This window comes from Carya illinoinensis, chromosome 10 (assembly GCF_018687715.1).
Source record: "Carya illinoinensis cultivar Pawnee chromosome 10, C.illinoinensisPawnee_v1, whole genome shotgun sequence".
NCBI classification, from domain to species: Eukaryota; Viridiplantae; Streptophyta; class Magnoliopsida; order Fagales; family Juglandaceae; genus Carya; species Carya illinoinensis.
In genome coordinates this window covers 21,278,688-21,303,303 of record NC_056761.1, presented here as the reverse complement: position 1 = coordinate 21,303,303, position 24,616 = coordinate 21,278,688, and the positions used below count along the sequence as shown (strand labels likewise).

Here is a 24,616-nt window from a genome sequence, read left to right as displayed (position 1 = left end):
TCTAAACTAATAAAATAGATCCTTTAAATGAATTAAACAAGTTGAAAGCATTAAAGTGCCCAAAGCCTTTGAGTCATGTTGTTGCCCTCTTCCATTGCTTATATCAAATTAATCAAAATTGGATCTTCATCCTTCAAGCCCATCTTGAATGTTGGGCTCTTGCTGGACCTATCCTAGGTGGATTACACTAATTTATGCATTGCTTCTTTGCTCTTCTTAGTTATTGATCATGTGATTGCCCCATCTGAAACTTACAAAAGATCTCTAAGACTCGGTCCACCTTAGGGTCCATCAGCTTATCATATGGGGTATCACAATCTCCCCCCTTAAGTTCCCAATGTCCTTCTTGGGACTGTCCGTTGTAGGTGGCATGGCTCAAGTCTCATATTTCTGGTTGGGATAAGCTATGATACCAATTGTCATACCCCAATGGAAAGTGTGGCAGCCCTAACTTATGTGCAAAAAGGCGGGAATCGTGACACCAGGATGATGACAACATGGGTCACACACTCCAAGTGCTATTACTAAGTGTGTGTACATGTAAAAGGTTTACAATAATAACTGCAACGGATAAATAAAAATCGTCAACTAAGTAGCCTAATTTTAAATACAGATTTACCAAAAATAAAAGCCATTCAAAAGGTTATACAGTTATATAGAAAAAAAAAAAGAGTAAAAGCTAAAATACGTAGACAAAAAGGGAAATAAATCACAAGACACAAAAGTGACCACATGTCACTCCTCTGGTGGAGCTGATCTGTGAGACCCCCAACTCCCATGTACGGAAGTGAGAGAATCATGACATCGGGATAATGACAACATGGTTTATATGCATCCCAATGATGAGCGCTAAGTGTGTGTACAAGCAAAAAATGAACAACAAAACGTCACAATAGATAATTAAAGGACAATCATCTAAGCACCAGAACTTTAAGTATAGATTCACTTAAATCAAAACATTTCAAATGGTGTTACAGTTATTCAGTAAAAATATAATAAAACCAAAAGACATGATCAAAAGGGGGAAACAATTCGTATGATACCCCGTATTTAAGTTTATTTTAATTATGTAAAGTATTTAATTAATTAAGATTTTGGGCTTTCTTTTAATTGTGAAATATAATTTAAAGTGTTTTCTTATTTTAAATATCATTCGTTAATTGAATTACTCTTTATTCTGAATTATTTTATTGTTTTATTATTGGATTTTATTATTTTATTGTATTTAGTCACTATGTTTAAATTATTCTATTTTAACTCACCGTTTTGAATTCTTTTCGTTTGATCAATTTTGTGATCCAAGTTGTGAGGACTGGACCTCATTTCTTTACATTCCTTTTTCTTTTTCCTTTTTCCTTTTTCCAACCTTTTCATTTCCCTTTTTTCCTCTTTTCCTTCTTCTCTTTCTTTCTTCTCCTTCTTTTTCCCCTGCTTCTCCCCTTTCTACTCGCAAGCCTCTCCTCCCCTCTCCCTCGTCCATTTTCTTCGTCTGCCCACAGCACTGCCATGCACCTTGTATGACCATCACTGCACCTCCCATTTTTTCCCCTTTGGCCAGCGACTTCACCCATCTGTTGAAGTCCCTCTCGTTCATCTTCTAATTTTGGGTGTTTTGGTCTCCAACCGCAACCCACTTCACCACCCATGGCCAACTATCACCACCATTAGCTTCACTCACAGCTCTAAGCCCTTCCCTAGCCATCCCAACTCTTTGTTTGTCCCTGTTCAAAATTGGATATTTTGAGACCCACAGCCTTAGCCCAAATTGCACTATTGCATTGGTGTGCCGCCACCTCTAACACCTCCTTGATCATTCAAAAATTATATTTTAGTACTATAAGTAATTTTCAAAGAACTTTCTGAGATTTGCATATATTTTTGCACTAACATACTTTTGGCAATCTGATAGGTTGTGCCAAATTTTGAGTCCGAGGAGTATGGGTGTCGGGTTGGATTGAAGGATGGGTTGGTTTGTGAATTGGATCATGTTGGATATTTTATATAGGGAGTTTAATATCATGACAATCATCATTGTGTTTCATGCATGTTCATGGTTGTAAATGAAAATGAGTTTTCGTGTGAGAGATGATTCTCGATATGTTTGGAATGAATGAATTGAAAGGATTGAAAGAAAGGAAAAAGAGACTGTAGGGATTGTGGTAGAGTTCCACCTATGATTCCTGCCTACGGTGCACGTGGTAATGATGGTGGTAGTCCCGCCTACGATTCCCGCCTATTGTGGGAGCTATAGGGATGGTGGTCAGTAGGGATGGTGGCAGAGTCCCACCTGTAATTCTTGCTTACAGTGAGTTGATAATTGGTTAATGGGCCATTTTCTGGGAAAATGGCAGGTTCATGATTAATGGATATGTGAACCATTTTTTGGAAAAATGGCAGGTGATTATTTTTGGGGAATGGTTTTAAGTCACATGCATGTTTCATGTGGTGCATGCATACATGTTGGTTGCATGAATGTATTTTCATCTCTTGCGTTGTTTGGTTTATTACTTGCTGAGATTCACAATCTCATGGTAGTCGATACCCTTTGCATTGTAGATTTTGGATGCAGATGATGAAGTAGAGTTTGAGGATGCGGCTTCACCGGATGAGTGATCGGGGATCACTTTCTCATGTATTGAGATTTGTTTCCTGCTTTTGTTTATTGTATTTTTATTTATTTATGTTTTCATTGGATAACTATATTACTTTTTGAAACGCTTGTATTCAAGTGAATTTGTAATTAACAATCCTGGTACTTAGTTGATCAATTTTAACCTATCCGCTATGTCTTTTGTCTTACACATGTTGCATATACACACACCTAGCAATGGTCGTTGGGGTGCGTGACTCTTGTTGTCATCATTCCGATGCCTCGATTTCCACATTTTAGTATGTGGAAGTTGGGGGCATCACTCCTCTGGGGAAGCTGAAACCTCTGGCTCAACATCCTCCTCTGCATCAAAATCTAATATTCCATAAAATGGAACTGTAGGGAAGAATACCATGTAAGATTATGAGTCTCAATAAGTAACCAGTCAAACAACCTAAGAGATAAAAACACATTTACACACCAACATGTATGCATGCACATTCTGAAACATGCATGAGCTCAAAACATAATTTTTCCCAAAAATGACTATTTTTCCTACGCATGACAAAAATCCCATTTAGCCCAAATCAAGTACATTAAAATAAAAATCTCATTTTTCCAGAAAATGACCCAAGTATTAAACCACCATTTTTCCAAAAAATGGTCCCCATATCCATTTATAAAAAATCTGTCATTTTCCCAAAAAATGGCCCACATATCCAATTATCCCTTATGCACCATGATCTCCCCTGGGACCATCCCTGGGTCCCTTCGTCACACCACAGGTAACAACTGAGCGTGTGACTTCATAACGAGCAATGCCCAACTCTGTGCCCAGCTTGTTCATGACCAAGTATCCTCTAACCCCCACTAGTAGAGGAGTCACGGAGTCGATGAGGGTGTTACCATCTCGTCTGATCCCTTTTTTGCCTAGGGACAACCCATGAAACATCACTCAGTATATTGTGCTCTGGAGTGATTAGATGAACTCTATCAATATAATGTCCCATCTCGGCTTGGGGTCGCGATACACATGCACCCACAAATCCTTTCTCAATATGAAAATCCAGTTTTCATTTATAACACACGAATATGCATGAACACAATGTTGAATGTCATGATGCCAAACGCAACATATGAACACCCAAATATAATCCAACCTCCATATTCTACCCAACCTCCATACTCCTCGAACCCAAGGTCGGTCATAACCAACCAGACTGTAGAAAATATATTAGTGTAAAAATATATTTAAATCTTAAGAAATTAATTGAAAAATTATTTACAGTGATGAAATAATATTTTGGAGGATCAAAGGTAGTGCTAACGGTGGCAGCGAAGTGACGTAATAGTATTTTTGAATCAAGGCCGTGGCCTCAAAAATTGCAAATTTTGAATGGGAATAAAAGAGGGCTTGGGTTGGCCGTGGAAGAGCTAAGGGATGTTGGAGAAATTAATGGTGGTGGTTAGTGGCCGTGGCTGGCAGTGCGGGCAGTGGTTGGATGCCAAAAGGGACATATTGGAGTGAGAGCTAGGGAGGCTTCAAGGGGTCAAATCAAGGCTGAGGATGGGTGGGTTAGGTGGCTGGGAGGTCATTAGTGGTGTGGTGAAGAGATGGTGGTGAACAGAGGAGCTATGGCAGCATTGGAGCTTAAGGAAGCCACGACATTGAGGCAGGGTGTGGGGAAGAATGGTGGTGCAGTTAGGGCTAGAAATGGAGGGGGTTGGTTGCTAGCATGAGGGAAGAGGATGGGCTGGGCATTGAGGAAGAACAACAGTGGATGACAGGGCTGGGAGGAAGAGAATAAAGCAAGAGGGAGATAAGATGAGGGGTGTCGCGCTTGGGAAGAAGCAGGGCAAGAAAGAAAAAGAAAAAAGGGGAAAAAAAGGAAAGGAAAGAAATGAGATCCAATCTTTCCAACTTGGTGTCTCAAAACTGATCTAATGAAAAGGATTTCAAAATAACAATTTAAATAAAATAATTTAAATGTAGTGACTAAGTAAGATAAAATAATAAAATCCAATAATAAACTAATTTGAACTAAAGAGCATTTTAAATAATGAACAATAATTAATAACAATAACATACATCGAATTAAATTTCACACTTTAAACTCGTAAAATAATACCATGTAAAACATCTAAAATTTAAAACAAGGAAGCCCATAATCTTTATAAATAAAATAATTATTTAATCAAAATACACATAAATATGGTGTGACGAAGCATCCTGTAGCCCCCGCTAGTGGAGCGGCTACAAAATCGGCACTAGAGCATTACCATCTCATCCGATCCTATTGTCACCCAATAACAGCCCATGGAACGTCATTCCGTTTTATCCGCTCCCAAGTAATCAGAGGAGATCCACAGAGAAAATGCCCCATCTCAGCTTGGGGTCATGATATGCACGCACTCAAAAATCATTTCTCAACATGAAAACCGAATTTTTATTCATGACACATGAAAATGCATGCAACAGTTTAATAAATGTCATGGCACATCACTTATCAGAGAAAATACCTAATCATAATCCAACTCCACAATTAAACCCATCCTCCAATCGGACCCAAAATCCTCGCTCCTTGGACCCAAAGCCTGGCACAACCAAATAGACTGCAGAAAAATATGTTAAGAGTAAAAATATATTTAAATCTCAATAAATTCTTTAGAAAATTACTTACAATGATGAACGGTGACTCTGGAAGATCAAAGGTGATGCCAAAAGTGGTGGGGCAGCGACGGAGCGATGTTTTCCAAGAGGTGGATGTGGGTCTAAAAACTGTGAATTTCAAAGGGGAGCTAAGAAAGGCTTGGGATGGGCATAGAGGGACTTATGGAGGTTGGTGAAGTTGAAAGTTGTGGATGGTCGCGGAGGAGATTGGCCAAAAAAAATGGAGAGAGGCCGTGGGAGAGTGTGAGAAAGAGTGTGGTGGCTAGGGGTCACAATGAGGCATGACTAGGGGAGGTCACCGGTGGAAGGAGAAGCTGTTGGGGGTGGTGTGGTGGTCGGGGATGGTGGTGTTGGGTTTTTAAACCCATGCGTGTGAAATCCATTTCAAGAAGAGAGGGAGCTTGTGCATGGGGGCTTGGGTTCATGGGGGTGGTCAATGGTGGTCTAGCGAGGCACGGGTGGCTGCTGGCTGCGGTGCTGAGGTTGTGCGGTGGTGAACCCGAGTGGAACAAACCCATTTTGGGTTGAGCCGGGGGAGAGGGAGAGAGAGAGAGGTTGTCGTGGGGGCTGGGTCTACTGGGGTGGTGGTCACCGGCATGTGGAGGCTAGCGAGGTGGGTGGTGGCACTGCTAGTGGTGCACAAAGGTTGGTCTGGATGAGGGTAGATCATGGAGAGAAACAAGAGAGGTTGCATGGGCTGGTTGCCCCGGGGGGGGGGGGGGGGGGGGGGAATGAACAAAAAGAGAAAAAGAATAAGAAAAAGAAAAATGAAGGGAAAATAAATCCAGGCCTTTAATCTTGGGGTCTTAAAACTGATCCAATGGAAAGTTGTAAAACAATTGTTTAACTTAAAAAAAAAATACAGCAACAAAATAAAATAAAATAGTAAAACCCAACAATAAAATAATTTAAAATAAAAAGAAATTTAAATAATAAAAAATAATTAATAACAAGAAAAACACCTTGAAATAAATTTCACATTTGGAAATCATAAAATAATACCACGAAAATCATATCAAATTTAAAACAAGAAAACCCATAATAATAATAAATAAAATAATTATTTAATTAACTCACAATAAAATATGGGGTATCACAAAAAGCCCAAACCACATGGCCTATATTCCAAAATGACTAGTCAATGATACAATTAGAGATCTATTGAAACCTTATAAAGAGCAAGAATTTCTCATTCCCAAGCAACGTGGGATCCCATACACCACTTACCCTTATCTTTATTATATTGGCTATCACAATTTGCCTCACTAATTTCATTAATCTCAAGAGTATGGGGCAACCAATTTTTTTTTTTTTTTTTTTTTTTGGTGTGTGTATGGTGAGTATCATCTACATATCATTTATAGCTAATAGGATTTCATACGTATAAAGGCAAACTTAGAAAAATCTTCCATATACGTCTAGACAATTGTTTAAAAACATAAATGAAACATTTCAACAAGCATAATTTGCACTGTTATCTCTTTACCACAAAATCAATAGGTTGATCCATATAGATCACCTCACGAGATTCTCCATTAAAAAACGTTACTTCCATATTCATTTGGAAAAATGCCAAATCTAAATATATAGCTATAGGTACAATGAGGCAAATGGAGGCAACTCACCACATGAAAGAATGCCAAATGATCCTTCTATTTGCTTTATTTTTAAAGTTAATATCTTTCTAATGGCACCCCAGAAGAAAGATCAATTAACTCCCTAGGTAGGACTAGGAAGATTAACATATATTTGAGTTAAACTTCAGATATGATGTTTGGTGACAAGTACATTAGAATAAATGACAATTACAATTGAGGTCATGGGCTTTTAAGTCAATGTTGCTAGGAGGAGGTGCATTTATTTATTTGGTTGGCATGGTTTTGGATCTATGGAGCTTGTTGCTTAGTTTATTTGGCATGTGCCTCTGACGGCCCAGTCCAATATTCATAAGGACAAAGTAAGGATAATTTTATGGGATCTAAATTATGTTTAATGGACCATAGGTGTAATAACCTGCTCCTTCTTTCTTCTATAATTATGAGCCTCGTTCTACGTACCGTACTTTGATGTCGTGTTTTAAATGATATCAAGCAGATTTTAAAGCAAGCCCATTATTTTAAAAACTTACGAATATTTTAAATATTTTAGAAAAATTTATATGTGATATTTCCAGTGTTATTGGACTAAGTTTGTTTTTAAATAACACAATTATAATATTTTTGAAGAGCTTCAAAAATATTATAATTGGGGAAAATTATTTAAATTAAATATTTTAGTCATTTAAAAATATTACGAGATTTAAATTATGTTGAAAACTCTAAATTAATTTAAATGATTTTATTCTCTTTGAGTGATTAACGAGACTGCATCATTTTCATTATTGATGAAGGAATATTATTTTATAAACTTTAGTTTATAAAATAATATTCTATCTTAATTCCTCTCAGTGTGTTAATTTAAATAAAACACTTATGCATTTTCAAATCAGTATTTAAACTCACCATTAGATCATTTTGAGGATCCCAAAACGAAGGACCTGGATTAAATACCCAAGCCCCTACTCTCTCTCTCTCTCTCTCTCTCTCTCTCTCTCTCTCTCTCTCTCTCTCTCTCTCTCTCTCTCTCTCTCTCTCTCTCTCTCTCTCTCTCTCTCTCTCTCTCCTGACTGATGGAAACAACTCCCCCTTCACCCGTGCTTGTCCAGCCCAGCCCCTTGCCACTATGCCCAACCTCACCGCGCCACCACTGCAGCTCCACCACCCCACTGGTGACTCCCCTCATGTTCGCAAGCCCCACGTGCCCTCTCTCTTCTCCCATGGTAACTCCACCCAAAATGGATGAAAACCCATTCCTCTTATCCCACGCCTCTGTGAGTGGTAGCCCAGTCTCACCACCGGTCACCAACCACCCTCTTCCCTCCAACGACCTCCCACACCTTGGTCTCCCTTCCTCACGTGCTTTCTCTCTCCTCCTCAAGCAGCTTGACTGAAATGGGTCTCAGACCCATTTCTTCCTCCTAGTGCTACCTACACGGCTAGCTTGGCCTTCGGCCACCTCTAACGGCATCCCCATTCCATGGGCTTCCCTTCCATAGTCTTCTTTCCTGCTACCTCCCTCTCTCTCTGATGGGTCACTACACACACATACACAAGCTTTCTCCGCCATGCACGGCTAGCCATGCCACCATACCACCACCAATAGCCTCCTCTGACCACCACGACCTCCCCTAGCTATTTTCATGCCCAACCGAAGTCCCTACAGCTCTCACTCTCCCCTACTCTCTCATGCATGATTTGCACAACTAACGGCCAGATTTGCTGCCGTGAGCCACCATCCGGCCACCACCTGCCACCAAGCACTTCCACCAGCCTCCCTCTTCCTTCCCCAGCTCCCCATGAAATTCCCTGGTCCCTACCTCTCTCATGTACTCTCACACTCTCGGATGTACTGTTCACAGCAAGATGCCATTGTGCTCTGCCACCCAGACCACCATGAGGCCACTTTGAGCCTTTCCAAGACCACGCTTAGCTATCCCTAAGCCCAAACTGCCACTTTATGTGGCGGACAGCCATTGTACATGGCTAACCGCCATGCACGACTCCTCCAACGCCTTGATCGTGACGGGCAGCAAGCGACACATGGGTTATCCTGTCAATGATATAACCCTCTATCTCTCGTTATTTATATTAATGTTAGTTAGTTGGTTGGAATGTAGACTGTGTTGTTAGTAATTGTGGAGTTTGTTGCGTAGTTGTGAAGTGAAGTGCGGCTGTGTAACGAAGTGTTGGGCACAACTATGTAGTGTTGTGGATTGTGTTGTGAGTATTGCATGAGGTGTATGCTCTAGTTGTGATGTGGCGTGATGTGTGAAGGGATTACACTTGGAGTGTACTCCATGTAGTACAGTGACTCACTGTGTGACGTGCACCGTAGTGACATGTGGCATAGAGTAAAGAGAGTATACGAGGCGTGTGCTTTGTGTTGTGTAGCGATGCACCATATGACGTGTCATGAATAAAAGGATGGTTGCATAGTTGAGGAGCGTAAAGTGTATTTGTAGTGTTGGGAACTGTGTAATAGTGTCCCAAAATAGCTGTGACATGGCCTGTAGTCCAAGGTGATGGGTGTTACCTTCTGATTGACTTATGGCCAAGATTATGTGTGAAGTGGTGGAAAAGTATAAAAGTAGTGCAACAGAAGCATGACGAGCATCGTGCCGTGACTCGAGATTAGTCTTGAGCTACGTGACATGACAGTGGTGCATTTGTGGATGCAGTCCTCTTGTTAAGTGTTGGGATGAACTTGTACAGGGCCGGAAATAGGAAGAGTCTTATCGACTGGGTCTGAGCAAGTTGGTATCGGATTATGGAACTTGTTTATATAAGTAGGCGTTCATTGAACTATAAGTTGATCTTAGGTGAAAAGGGGATAAGGTACATGTGCATCTGGTGAGACATCTATGCAGGACAGGTTTACCATATGTAATGGGTCATCTGTCCTGAGCATAGTTACATGGTGTTTTAGGCTCAAAGTTGGCTTTAAGCCATGTGGCATGTATGGATGGGAATGAGGATTAAGTATGGGCTAGGATGCATGAAGGTAGTAATGGATAAATCGTCTAGGATTGGGATGCGTGACTTAGTCAGTCTGAGTCATGTGGTTGGTAGAAGAATAAGATGAAGGTCTAAGTGTCTTAACCCTAAGGTGAATTATGGAGGTTCAATTTAAGGAATAGGATTCTGAAGGTTTTAGCATAGTAAATGGCATGTAAGAGCCCAGGGATGGACAAAGAGTGTTTCAAGTGAAGCATAATTCTATTTCTAGTATAGCTGCTTATGCATTAGATAGAAAATGATGTAAGGTTATGTGTATGCTTGTGGGTTGCCATTTGACATGCACACTAATTTTATTTGAATATAATTTTTGTCTTGAAATTTGAAAAAGTATTTTTTTTTTTATGTCTTGTTTGCTTAGAAAACTTGTAATAATTAGGTAATGATTAGTTCAAAATTTGAAAATGTGAAATTAAAAAGAGTTTTGTATTTGAGTAATGTTTGTGAATGAAATATTTGATAAAGAAAATACTTTAGTCACAAAGAGATTATATAAAAGTAAACTCACAAACTGATATAGCTTAATGTGATACATCTGATTGTAAAGTTACTTTTATTATAAAGTAGATTTAACGGATCACATAAAACTATATCAATTTATAGGTTTACATTGTACAATTTTCTTGTGCATATAGCAATTCTCATTTGAGAATATCTGGAAATATCTGAAAATAATTTTGTGCTTAAACAAGCCCTGAGTGGGTTAACCCATTTGTTAGAGCCCAAAAAGGAGCTAACTGAAAACTCTAGGACCTATGGGTAAAGCCCAAAGTTTAGCCCAAGATCCAAGAGCCATAGAAAATCACAAGATATAGTTGTAAAAACGCTATTTCAAACCTTATAAATATACCAGACCCGCTAGGCTTGTACTCATGCATGTAAACACCATTTTGTTGGTTCTAGGGTTGTCGTTGTTCCACTTGTTGTCGAGTTCCATCACCATTGTCATCCTACCAATTGTCCAATCTCCTCTATGCAAGTAGCTACATTCAAAGTAAGAGCCATAGCGGAGCAATTGTCACACGAATCCACCCTTACATTGCACGGTAAGGCTATTTAAGTAAACTCTAACTGTGAACCACCATACGACAGCACCTCCCTCACGCCTAGACCACCAAATGCCACCCACTGTCAGAGGAAACAATCATACAATAGCCCAACACCACAAATCGAGAGCTATAGAAGACACCAATTAAGAGCCTCTATTTTATAGCCACAAAGATAGAGTCCCTCAGTAGCCCATTGTGCACCACACTGCTCTACTTTATAGATGAGCACCATTTTGACTCCCCACCATCGAACGTCAGGATTCAACTAGCTAGCCATTTTTTGACACCAACAGACGTGGTTTTGTTGACTAACATTCAGGACAAAAGTAAGCTTTCTTGCTCCTCCATAAGGATGGTTGTCCACCACCGGGAACCACCCAACTAGCAAGGGAAGTGCCACACTTTGCATTATCCATGAGCCTAGCACTAACAACACCTAGCTTCCCTCATAGTCACAGTCAGTCCCTCCTCTCTCCTGGTGATTACTTCTAGCAATGGAGAACTCCCTATAGTGCACATGGACTATGTCATAGCCCAAGCCCACCAAAGGCCCAACCCCTTTCTTTTTTTCTTTCTTTTTCTCCCCCCCCCCCCCTCTTCCCACCTTTTCTCTTTCGACCTTCTTGTAAGTTCTTCCCCCCTTTGATTCTCTCCCTCTCTCTCTCTCTCTCTCTCTCTCTCTCTCTCTCTCTCTCTCTCTCTCTCTCTCTCTCTCTCTCTCACACACACACACACACACACACACACACACACACACACATGACATTTCTCTACCTCTCTTGCACAACCCTCCTTCCTCACTTTCTCGTCTCTCTCTCTCTACACCCCTCAAACTCACTCTCTCACACCTCCTCTCTCTTTCAAAATCCTTTATCTCAATTCTTGAACTCTGTCTGTCTGTCTCTCTCTCTCTCCCTCTCTCTCTCTCTCACACACACACACAATTCCCCCTTCCCTCGCCATACCTCTCTCTCAAGTCCCCCACTATATATATACATATATATATATATATTTCTCTCTCTGTGTTTGTGTAACCTTTAGCCATAGCCACTACTCCTTACCATTTCATTACCACCAATAATAATATTAGGTAAATTCCCATCCCTCGTAATAGTATGTTTAATGATTGTTGAATATAAGATTTGTTCAGATTTGGTAATGTGGATTATTTGGAATATACTTAGTTGATTATGTTGTTTGGGTGTATTGAAAATGAAATTAATATTCAAGTGTTAGTGGTGGGTATTTGCTAGAATTAATCCATGTTAATGTCATTGTTATATGATTGAGTGTAGAACTTATTTAGGTTGAAATAATAAGGGAATATAGGCTAGTGTATGTGTTTTGTCTGGCAACATATTTGTAACCTAGAAACTTGAAGTTTATCAATTTTGAAGGATAATCTCTTAGAAAAAGTCTAAATTCATGTTATCAAGGGTTGTGTGCAATTTTAGAGTTAAGTGAGATCATTTTTAGAGTAGAAGTTGATGGATTATGATGGCCTTGAAATAAGCCCTGAGTGATCGTTGGCAAAGGAATATCATGACTGTTTTGACTAGAGATAGAGATAAGTAGCTCTTTAATGGATTTTTAATAAAAGACCTATTGGTTTTGTTATGAATGGTGCACTTGAATGTTATATTTTAAACTTGTGTAAACTTTGGATTTGTGCACATTCTTATGTTTTTTTGGCCCTACTTGTGGGATTTGTGCAAATTTTGTACTGGTTGGAATGTTTGAAAAATGCTATGTGGCATATTAAATTTGAAAATTAAATGTGAGCATGCTATTTATTCTTGAACCCATGGTATGAATGTTTTTGTGACATGTTTGACATCCCTCACAGAGTGATGTCTTCATGGCATAATATCTTTGTTGTATATTGATGCCCCCCCAGTATGATATCTTCGTGGCATGATTTCTTTGTAGTATATTGGTAATTTTCCTATTATCATGTGGTCTTGAATATGATATTTGGTTCAATAAGTTGGTTAAGATAAAATTGTATTGCTTATATTATTTTCTTCGAAATTTATTCATGCTTTTATGGTCAAGAAAATTGCCAACTCCCACACCCCCATTAAATTGCTACTTACTGAGCAAGTTGTAGGTCACCACTTCATTTCAAATATTTTTCATAGTTTTAGAAAGTTCCTTCCTTCGAAGTGATAACTTTTGAGTCAAAGATTCCAGAGTAGACTTGGTTTAGTCACTTGAGGTTGGAAGTTTTGGGGATTGATGGTTTTGTTGCTTGAATATGGTTTTAGTTGTACAAAGAATTCTCTTATCGTCAAAATTTTGTTATTTTATAGTTTTTGTTGGAGTGTCCGTATTGTAATTATTTAGAGTTTAATGGCTCTAGCCAAAGTTGTGAATGGGTTTTTGAGAATCATTTTATTATATTTGTAAATAATTTGGAGGTTGTGTATGTGATATATAAGTGTAAACAGGGAGAAAGTTTTAAAAATATAGGCAAAACTCTATCCATTTATGGTTTTGGGTTTGGACCATTGCAAAGATGGTATTAGAGCTTAAGTCTATGATTTTGTAGACACTTAGGAAAGGAATAAGAATGGTGATTATAGTTGGGGGATAGGTTAAAGACACCGTAGAATTAGGACTTGATCCTCAATATATTTTGGTTTGGATGCCAATGAGAGTGGTAGTTTTGTTGATTGTAGTTAGAAGTTGATTTGAAATTTATTAATTTTTGATAAATTTTGGTATAATATTGTTTGCTGGACCTATTATTGTGCTTTTATATATATAATCCATTTTGTTGATAAAATAAGTTAAATATGCTGCCAAGGCAAAATAGGAAGTATGTTGTTGAAATTTCAACCCGGAACGTACTTTAGAGGAAGAAATGTCTGTTGTGACTAAGATATATAAAATTGATAAAGTGACTGATAGAAGATATTCTAGAATTGCACAAAGTACTAGGAGACAAGAAAATCTAAGAAAAGATTGCTGTGACGCCCCCAAATCCCCACGCCCGAACACGGGGAAATTGAGACGTCCGGATGGTGACAACCCGGGTCACCATCCCATCGATGGGTGCCGAGTGTGTGCAAGGCAACAGATGTGTACAGAGAAACACGCAGCGGATAACGAAAGTCATAACTAAGTACCAGAATTTTCTTAACGTAATACAAGCTGTTTAAAACATACATAAATAAAATATTACAAACACAAATACAGTTTTAAACAAATATAAAAGAAAGCATCAGCAACCCGGCGGAGCCGCATCCTCGGGCTCAGCCTCCTCCTCTTCGTCTTCTAACTCTGCACCAAAAGCTACGGAACCACGAATGATACCGCAGGTAAGTAAAACCCAAACACTACCAAATAAAACACATAAAACTCAAACAAGATGCATGAAACATGCCCAATGCACAAAGCCCATAAAAACCCAAGTTTTCCACACACGCCAAAAAACCCATTTGGCCCAAAAGCATATCCTTTCTGAAAAATACGCCAAAAGTCACATTTGGCCGCCAAAAGTCCATCTGGCCCAATATCTCGCCAGAAGTCCATCTGGCCCAATATCTCGCCAGAAGTCCATCCGGCCCACGCCAAAAGTCCCATTTGGCCTCATAAACCATTATCCACTTTTAACCGTATGCACCATGACCTCCCCTAGGGGTCATCCGCACACCCTGGCTCCAGTGTCACACCGTAGAGTACCACCACGCATGTGACACCTAACGAGCGATGCCCAGTTCCGCGCCCAGCGCGTGCGTAGCCAAGCATCCTCTAGCCCTCGCCAGCGAAGGGCCACGGAGTCGGTGAGTAGGGCGATGCCCGGTTCCGCGCCCGGCGCGTTCGTAGCCAAGCATCCCCTAGCCCCGCTCCCGTCATATCTCTCGACAACTCAGGGGACATCACTCAGTTTATTCCGCTCCCGAGTGACCAGAGGAGCTCCACTGAGATAATAACCCATCCCCGGCTTGGGCTCGTGATACACACGCACCCGTAAAACCACTCACGCCAATACACAGGCTTTTCACACAACTCCACAAACACACGTGCATGCACCATGAAATGCCATATCAATGCATAATAAAATAATCAAACAACATAAAACAAATAAACAGACAACTCCGTCCTCCATCCATCCAACCCCCGAAACTCCTCGGACTCAGTCTGGAATCAACAACCAACAACAGTAAATAAATTGAATGAGCGATATATATTTAAATCTGAAAATAGGGTTTGGAAAATACTTACAGCGCTATACGGCAATTTTAGAAAACAAGCGGCGTTGCAAACGGCGGAAAAACAGCAACGTCACAGTGAAAATTCACTGTGGCCGTGGGTCTGAAAAACCCACTTTTGAACGGGGACAAACTAGGACACGAGATTGATAGGGAATGGTCTAGGGATGGTTGTGAAGCTATTGGAAGCGACGGACGGCCGTGGGTGGCGGCGGAATCGCCGGAAATGGCCGGAAATAGCAAATCGGAAAACAAGCTCGTAGGAGCTATTCCGGTGGTCGTTGGAGGCCGGAAATGGGTGGGTTAGGACGGCAAGGAGTCGGTGATGAAGTGGTGAAGAAATGGTGGCCGGAGGTGGAGCGACGGCGGCGGATCGGAGTGAAATCCGTGCGGCCTTGTTGGGCTTTTCCGGCCAAATGGCCGGCCGGTTGGGGGTGGCTTTCGAAGGGGTGGTGCGCCGGAGGGCAGAGTGAGGGGGAACTTTTGGGACCGGTGGGGGTCCGGTTGGTGGCCGGACGGCAATGGGCTGGAAGAGAGAGAGAGCCGGCGCGAGGGAGAGGGAGGAGAGAGAGAGAGCACGGGGGGGTCCGAACGCGGGAGAAGAAGAGAGAAAAGAAAAAAAGAAAAAAAAGAAAAAGAAGAAAAAAGGAAAAGAAGGGAAAAAGAAAAAAGGAAAAAGAGAAAAGAGGAAAAAGATGTGAAAAGAGATGAGGTCCAATCCTCACTCCGGGAAAACGAAACAAACCGCCAAAAAGATTAAAACCACAAAACAACTTAAAGAAATAAAACACAACCTCAAATAAATTAAATTAAATTAAAAAATAATTTTAAAAACGCAAATAAATTAAAATAAAATAACTGATATATTAATTAAAATAAAAACAATTATTTCAGCGAAAATGCACTCAAAAGCGGGTCATCACAATTGCTCTTTTGGAGAGTTTAAAGGAGACTGATTGAGCTGAAATATTGCATGTTTTAGCTATTTAAAACATTGGTTTTAAATAGCTAAAACATGCAATATTTCAGCTCAATCACACCCCCCAATAAGCTTTCAAAATTAAATTGCTTGATTGCCCAATAAGCTTTGTGTTCCAATTCCATAGGTAAGTGACATGCCTTTTCAAAAATGAGTCGATATGGGGACATACCAATCGGGGTTTTAAAAACAGTACGGTATGCCCAAAGTGCGTTAGTTAGTCGTAAAGACCAATCGTTGTGACTTGGGTTAACCGCCTTTTCTAAAAAATTTTAATCTCCCGATTAGATACTTCAACTTGGCCACTTGTTTCTGGATGATAAGGGATAGCAACCTTATGAGTAATACCATATCTTCGCATTAAGGCCTCGAAAGGCTTATTGCAGAAATGTTTACCCCCATCACTGATAATGGCTCGAGGTGTTCCAAACCTTGATAAAATATTTTCTTTCAGAAATTTCAGTACCACTTTGTGGTCATTGTTTTTGCATGGAACAGCCTCAATTCATTTGGACACATAATCCACAACTACCAAAATGTAGAGATTGCCAAAAGAAACTGGGAAGGGTCCCATGAAATCGATGCCCCAACAATCAAATATTTCAACAACCAAGATTGGATTTAATGGCATCATATTCTGGCAGGTAATCCCTCCCAATTTTTGACAGCGATCACAAGTTTTAAAAAACTCATGAGTGTCCTTGAAAATGGTAGGCCAATAGAAACCACATTGCAAAATTTTAAAAGCAATTTTCTTTCCAGAAAAATGGCCACCACATGCCCCAGAGTGACAAAAAGACATCACACTTTGAAATTCATTATTGGGAACACATCGTCTAATTATCTAATCTGGGCAATATTTAAACAGATATGGATCATCCCAAAAGAATTTTCTTACCTCCACAAAAAATTTCCTCTTATCTTGTTGAGTCCAAATGTAAAGAATTTCCCCTGTAGCAAGAAAATTAGCAATGTTAGCGTACCAAAGCACTTGAGATATACCAAAAAATTGCTCATCTGGAAATGTGTCTTTAATAGGAACTGTCTCTATGGAATCTGAAAGAACAAGTCTAGACAAATGATCAGCAACAACACTCTCAACTCCTTTTTTATCTTTAATTACCAAATCAAATTCTTGCAGCAAAAGGATCCATCTAAGCAGCCTGGGCTTTGTATCTTTCTTTGCTAAAAGGTACTTTAACGCAGCATGATAAGTAAAGATGACAATTTGAGATCCAATCAAATAAGAGCGAAATTTGTCAAGTGCAAAAATTATTGCAAGTAGCTCTTTTTCAGTTGCTGAATAATTCATTTGAGCACTGTTTAAAGTTCTACTTGCATAATAAATAACACAAGGCTTTTTGTCCTTACGTTGGCCCAACACAGCTCCAACAGCATAATCACTACCATCACACATAATCTCAAATGGTAAATTCCAATCAGGTGATCTCATAATTGGGGCTGAAATCAACATACCTTTTAGCTTTGTAAAAGTTAATTCATAGTCATCAATCCACACAAAAGAATTTTCCTTTGACAATAAATTGCACAAAGGTCTAGAAATTGTGCTGAAGTCTTTAATGAACCTCCTGTAAAAACCTGCATAACCTAGAAAAGATCTGATATACCTGATGTTCTTTGGGATGGGTAATTTAGAAATTACTTCAATTTTGGCCCTGTCCACTTCAAAACCTTGAGAAGAAATAAAGTGACCAAGGACAATTCCTCGAGTGACCATAAAATGACACTTTTCCCAGTTTAAAATCAAATTCTTTTCTTTGCATCTAATCAGCACTCTTTCCAAATGACTCAAACATTCATCAAATGAATCACCAAAAATAGAAAAATCATCCCTGAATATTTCAACGAAACGCTCTACCATGTAACTGAATATGCTCATCATGCATCGTTAAAATGTAGCAGGAGCATTACAAAGTCCGAATGACATTCTTCGATATGCAAAGGTACTAAATGGACATGTAAAAGTGGTCTTTTCTTGATCTTCAGGAGCAATCTCAACTTTGGTTATATCCATAATAACCATCTATGAAACAATAGAATTTATGGCCCGCTACACATTCAATGATTTGATCCATGAATGGTAGGGGAAAATGATCCTTTCTGGTGACAGAATTTAGTTTTTTGTAGTCAATGCACATACGTCAACTAGTAGTAATTCTAGTTGGGATCAATTCATTGTCGGCATGCTTAACTACAGTCACACAAGATTTTGTTGGTACCACCTGCGTGGGACTAACCCATTTACTGTAAAAAATAGGGTAAATGATCCCTACATCCAGAAGTTTTAACACCTCTGCTCTGACAACCTCTTTCATGTTAGGGTTCAGTCTACGTTGCATCTCTCTAAAGGGTTTAGAATTGTCTTCTAGACAAATCAAGTGGGTACAAATCAAAGGACTGATGCCTTTGATATCAGCTATGGTCCATCCTATTGCCTCTTTGTGTTCAATGAGAACACCAATTAATTTGCTTTCTTGAATTTCATCCAATTTTGATGAGATGACCACTGGTAATGTCTCTGCTTGGCCTAAAAATGCATATTTGAGATCAGCAGGTAGAGGTTTCAAGTCGAGTTTTGGTGTTTGCACACTTGAGGGGAGAGACACGACATCATGAGGTGGTAATTCCTCAAAACGTGTTCTCCATTTATCAATGTCCATTATAGGAGTAGATTCTAGCAAAAAATTCATAGACGCAAGCACAAAATCATCATCAAAATTTGTACCATGAACCAAACAAGCCTTAATAGGGTCAGAAAAACTAGAGAAATCAAATTTATTTTGAACTAGAGTTTGGATTAGATTTACTTCATGCACATCATCATCATCGCCAGGTTGTTTACAAATATTGAAAATATTCAACTCCAAAGTCATGTTGCCAAAAGAAATTATCATCACACCACTCCTACAATTTATTAAAGCATTTAAGGTCGCAAGGAATGCCCTACACAAAATTATAGGAATTTGAGTGCAAACAGCAAAGACAGGTTCTGTGTCCAAAATAATGAAATCTAATGAGAAATAAAATTTGTCTACTTGAACTAACACATCCTCAACTATCCCTCTCAGTATTTTAATTAAATGGTCAACAAGTTGGAGTGTTACTGTGATACCTGTTTTTACGTGTAGTTTTACTGAATGAGTATTTTAATTTAATTAAAATATTAGTTCTTTTATTTTAAATTATTCTATTTTAATTAGATTTATTTAGTTGTAATATTTGTTTTATGGAGCTTTCTCAATATTAATTATCGTTTTGAGTTTAAATTGCTGTGTAATTTATTTTAGTTTATTTTTAGATTTTTGAGTTTATATTTTAGTTTGATGTGATGTTTAAATTAATTTAGTTGTTTTATAGCTTTTAAATTTGTTTTCGTTGGAACAGTTTTTGGATTCCAGATGTGAGGATTGGACCTCATTTCTTTTCCCCATCTTTTTTTTTCTCTTTTCTTTTTCTTTGTCTTTTCCTTCTAATCTTTTTCTTTCTTTCTTTTCTTTATTCCCCATTGTTCTTCTTCTTTCGTGCGGTACGTTCTCTCTCTCTCCTCTATCGCCGTTTTGCTTCTCAGCCCAAACCGCTGCCGTTGTGACGCCCCTAACTCCCATGTACGGACACGTAGAAATCGAGACGTCAGGATGATGACAACACAGGTCACACATCCCATCGTCAAGTGTCAAGTGTGTGTACATGCAACATATGTACAAAATAAACCACGCAGCGGATAATAAAGTCGTATAACTAAGTACCAAAATTTTTTGTTCAATTACAAACTAGCTTAAAACACATGTAAATAAAATATTACATGTTCAACAACATCTCAAATCCAAATACATATCATAAAAACAACTACGAATATTATCCATAGATAAGCACTCCAAATCAATACACCGGCGGAGCCGCCTCCTTGAGCTCAGCCTTCTCATTCTCAACCTTTGCATCAAAATCTACGGTACCAAAAATGGTGCCGCAGATAAGTAATATTTCAAACGCCACAAGATAAAAATATATTAAAGCTACAACAATATGCATGAAAGTATGCCCAATGCACATATCCCAAAGATTCACATTTTTACCACGCATGCCAAAATCCCATTTGGCCCAAAATATATTCTTTAGTCATATCCTCACAATTATCCCAGATAATGGCCCAAAAACCAGTCTCGCATTTTCCCAGAAAATGGCCCATTAACCAAACCATCAGAGCACTATAGGTGGGAATCGCAGGCGGAACTCTACCCCCATCCCTACGCGTGCACCGTAGGCGGGAATCACAGCCAGGACTCTACCACCATCCCTGCTTACCACCATCCCTACACCGCGTGCACCGTAGTCGGGAATCGCAGATGGGACTCTACCATCATCCCTGCTTACCACCATCCCTACACGTGCCTCTGAATCAAACCAATCAATCCATACGTTCATATATACCAATAAAACATTCCTTGCTTGAAAACCCAGTTTTCAATATTTAACACATGCATATGCGTGCACAATGCAATGCAAATGATACGACACCAATTAACCAACAATTTCCAAACATCCATAACAACCAAACAAGCAACTCCGTCCTTAATCCCATCTGACCCCTGACTCCTCGGACTCAGTCTGAATAACCAACCAGTCATGAATAATTATTGTAAAAGCAATAATATATTCAAATCTAAAATGAAGTTTGGAAAATACTTACAACGCTATAAGATAATTTTTGAAGGATCGGCGAGCAGCAAACGGCGAAGAGAAAGCAACGTAACAATGTAAAAACACTGTGGCCGTGGGTTGTAAAATACCCACTTTTGAACGGGGACAAACCAAGGCTTGGGATTGATAGGGAATGGCTTAGAGGTGTTTATGAAGCTAGTGGAAGTGAGGGTCAGCCGTGGGTGGGCGAAAACGGCGGTAGGAGGCCAAAATACCCAAATCGGAGAGTTAGCTCGTGGGGACTGTTTTGGCGACGGATTGAGGCTGGAAATGGGTGGTTTAGGACGGCAAGGAGTTGGTGATGAAATGGTTAGGAGGTGGTGGTCGGAGGTGGAGCGACGGTGGAAAATCGGACGAAAAGTCACTCGGCTTGAAGATGGTTTTCCGGCTAAAAGGCAGCACGGTCGGAGATAAAACTTGGTTGGCCACTTCTCAAGTTAACCATTAGTAAACATAGTTCATACAACCGAATGATTAATCTCCAAGGGTAAGTATTGTCTAAAGATTTCAAGTCACCTCTAATTCCTCAAGATCCGCACAAATTTTAAACCTCTAACTATATCACAAAATATCACGCTCCTGTTTCGCACTCCTATAATTCACCAAAATGCATAAAATTATATCCCCATAAATTAACATCATTGAGCACAAGTGAGCTCAACACCTACTAACAAGAAAACTCTTACCACATTTTTTGGCAGAAAATATTCTCTCCCCCAAAACCATGAATTATCACACATATTCCTTAGTTGGCTCTCACTGCCTTAATCAAAATCAATATTTTGCAAAATACATCCATGATCGTTAATAGAAAATCAGTACCAATCAACCTCAGCATCCCAAATTGAAAACAAGTACCATCATCTCACAAATACACACATCCCATCTAAGGTAAAGAACATACCCAAAAAGGCTCAAATCCATCCGGCTAACCAATAAAAGAGCCTATAAACTTCTACCCGGCAACATACACTTTAAAGCTCATGACCTCAATTTGGAGTATCATCTAATCTGGTGGTCCCTAAACTCAATACCAACCACTAGGGGTGTAACCAGTCTAGTTCGTTTCAATTTTGGACAAAATTTAGGACTGAATCTGTATGCACTGGTTTTGTATTTTTCAAAATCGATTACGCACCGATTATCCTCATAAACTGGTATTCTATTTTTAATAGTTTTTGGTTTGGTTCAGTCCCGTTTTCTAGTTTTAATATACTATATTATATACTATATAATATCTATAATATAGTATATTATAGTACATAATACTATAGTGATAATATATTGTAGTATATTATAATATATATTATAATGATACTATAGACTATAGTGATATAAGATTTTAAAATTCAATATTATATTAATTAGTAATTTATCATATAATATAAAACTATTTTATATATAATTATATATTACATAGTTTAAATATATATATATATGAACTGGTCCAATCCCGTCTGGTTCGGTATTAGAAAAACAAAAAATTGAACCAGACTGATTTTGACCAATTTTAAGAAAAATAAAACCGGTACCAGACCGAAACAAACTCACCGGTTCAGTCCTGTCCGATCCTGTTTACCGAGTCACTGATTTTTTTTTTTACACCCTTACCAACCACCATTGAATTCACCAAAACATTGTTGAAACATTCTTGGTAACTCACCTACCTGCTTCTACTCTATACCTAACTTGGTCACATTCTATCATCACATGAATCATTCCCACAATCGGCTCCATTTATATCCTTAAAATCAGCAAACATCTATTGCTTAAAGTTTTGTACTGATAATAACCTTAAATCCACTAAGAATCCATTCCCAAAAGTCTACAAGACATATAGCCTCAAAATTTAAATTTCTATGTGACCCTAAGTCACAACTAATTCTTGAAGATGATCATGACCATTACTACCAACTATCACTTCATTAAGTATCCCGCTTTGACTGTACACTTTGATCAACTCACCAATAACCTAAGGCTGAGATATCTTGAATTTAATACTATCATATCAAATCCACTTCAACACCTACCAAAACCACTTTTTCCAAGCAAAAAAAAAAAAAAAAAAAAAAACCATACTCTCTGAAATCCATACACACTCACAACCATTACTAATCGATTTCATGCATCCTTAGCCAAAACCAATACTCCTCCAAACATACAAGTGATCCATTACTACAATTTCCAAAATTTGGACCTACATTCTCAAAATCAACAAGAATCATTTCCTGCATCCTTACCATTTATTATCTTTAAATCTAATATGGATTAAATCCTAAAACCTGGCACCATAACCTCGAGCTAATAACAATCATTTTCTGAACTAGATCAATATCTTCAATCTGCAACAGAAATGTGACGCCACTGACTCCCACGTATGGAAATGTGGAAATCGTGATATCGGGATGATGATAACTTGGATCATGCACCCCAATGAAAAGTGTTAAGTGTGTGTATATGCAAAAAGTGTACAAGTTTATAGACATAGGAGATTTTCAATCTCACAATTAAACTCAAGTGTACAATTCCCTAATCTTCTCACAATTAAAGCCAGGTGATTAAAGTCCCTAATTAGACTTATTAATATATTGAGAGTGATCAAAGTGGGCACACTCAAAAACAGAGATGTTGGTATCAACATTGTTAACGAGTATTTTTTGTCAACAAACCAGAAGAGGAGAAGGATCCCCCCTGATGCACTGAGGTGGCATTGGGCTCGGGACAACGATGTGTGAGCCCTGGTATGCTGGGTTTGGATGAGGCTGAGTGGGCCCTTGGCTGATCTGGTGCAACTGTACAGAGTCCATGTGCATGGCCATGGTGGTGAATAGTAGATAAATGCAAAAAAAATAGAGAGAGATAGACACATAGATTTACATGGTTCGACATTGCACCTACGTCCACGGGGGCTTGGGGTGGGGAGAATTGACTATAATAAGCTTGATTTATAGTCTCTCATCCTCAGTGTACAATAGATTTCAAATATCACTCTTTCCAATCTGAACATTATTGCAGGATCCTGTGTCTAGAGGTTGAAGAAGCATTCCCCAGAAGGCTTAAAAGGAGTCTCTTGAAGAGTCTGTCCAAAAGTCCCCCAAGTCGTCTATGACCTCCCCTTTTATCACTTTATTTCCCTTCCTTTATGTCACGTCAACTCTCCTCACATCTTTTCCTTATTTCTCTCCTACCAGCCTGACATTGCTCTGCTTCCTTTCTTTCCTCTTCTCATTTTCCCTCATTTTTCCCCTATTTTGTCCTTTAGTGAAGCCTCCCTTTGGTGGGCTTAGACTTTGAGAGCCCATCTAAATTGCTCTTTATTTTAAATCATTTTATTGTTAGATTTTATTATTTTATTTTACTTAGTCACTGCATTTAAATTATTTTATTTAAATTACCATTTTGAAATCCTTTCCATTGGATTAGTTTTAAGACCCCAAGATGAAAGGCCTGGATTAAATACCCAAGCCCCTAGGTTTTTCCCCCGCTTTTCCTTTTTCCCTCTATCTCCTTCCTTCTTCAGCTCAGGTGTGCAACCTTCCTCCCCCTAGCCGATTCTTCCTCTCAGCACACCAGACTCATCGCCAGCTACCCAGCATCACTGCCGGCTACCAGCAGCTCCCCTCACTCCAGTGACCACCTACCTGACAGACTCAAGTCACGAGCCTCTCTCTCTCTCTCTCTCTCTCTCTCTCTCTCTCTCTCTCTCTCTCTCTCTCTCTCTCTCTCTCTCCCTCCTCTTGCAATAGCCTAACTAGAAATGGGTTTCATCCATGGGTTC

The 24,616-nt window shown here is 39.1% G+C and overlaps 1 pseudogene; it reads right to left on the bottom strand.

The window, feature by feature from the left end:
- Positions 1 to 2,909: 2,909 nt before the first annotated feature.
- LOC122278544 lies at positions 2,910 to 18,479 on the bottom strand (annotated as a pseudogene).
- Positions 18,480 to 24,616: the final 6,137 nt, after the last annotated feature.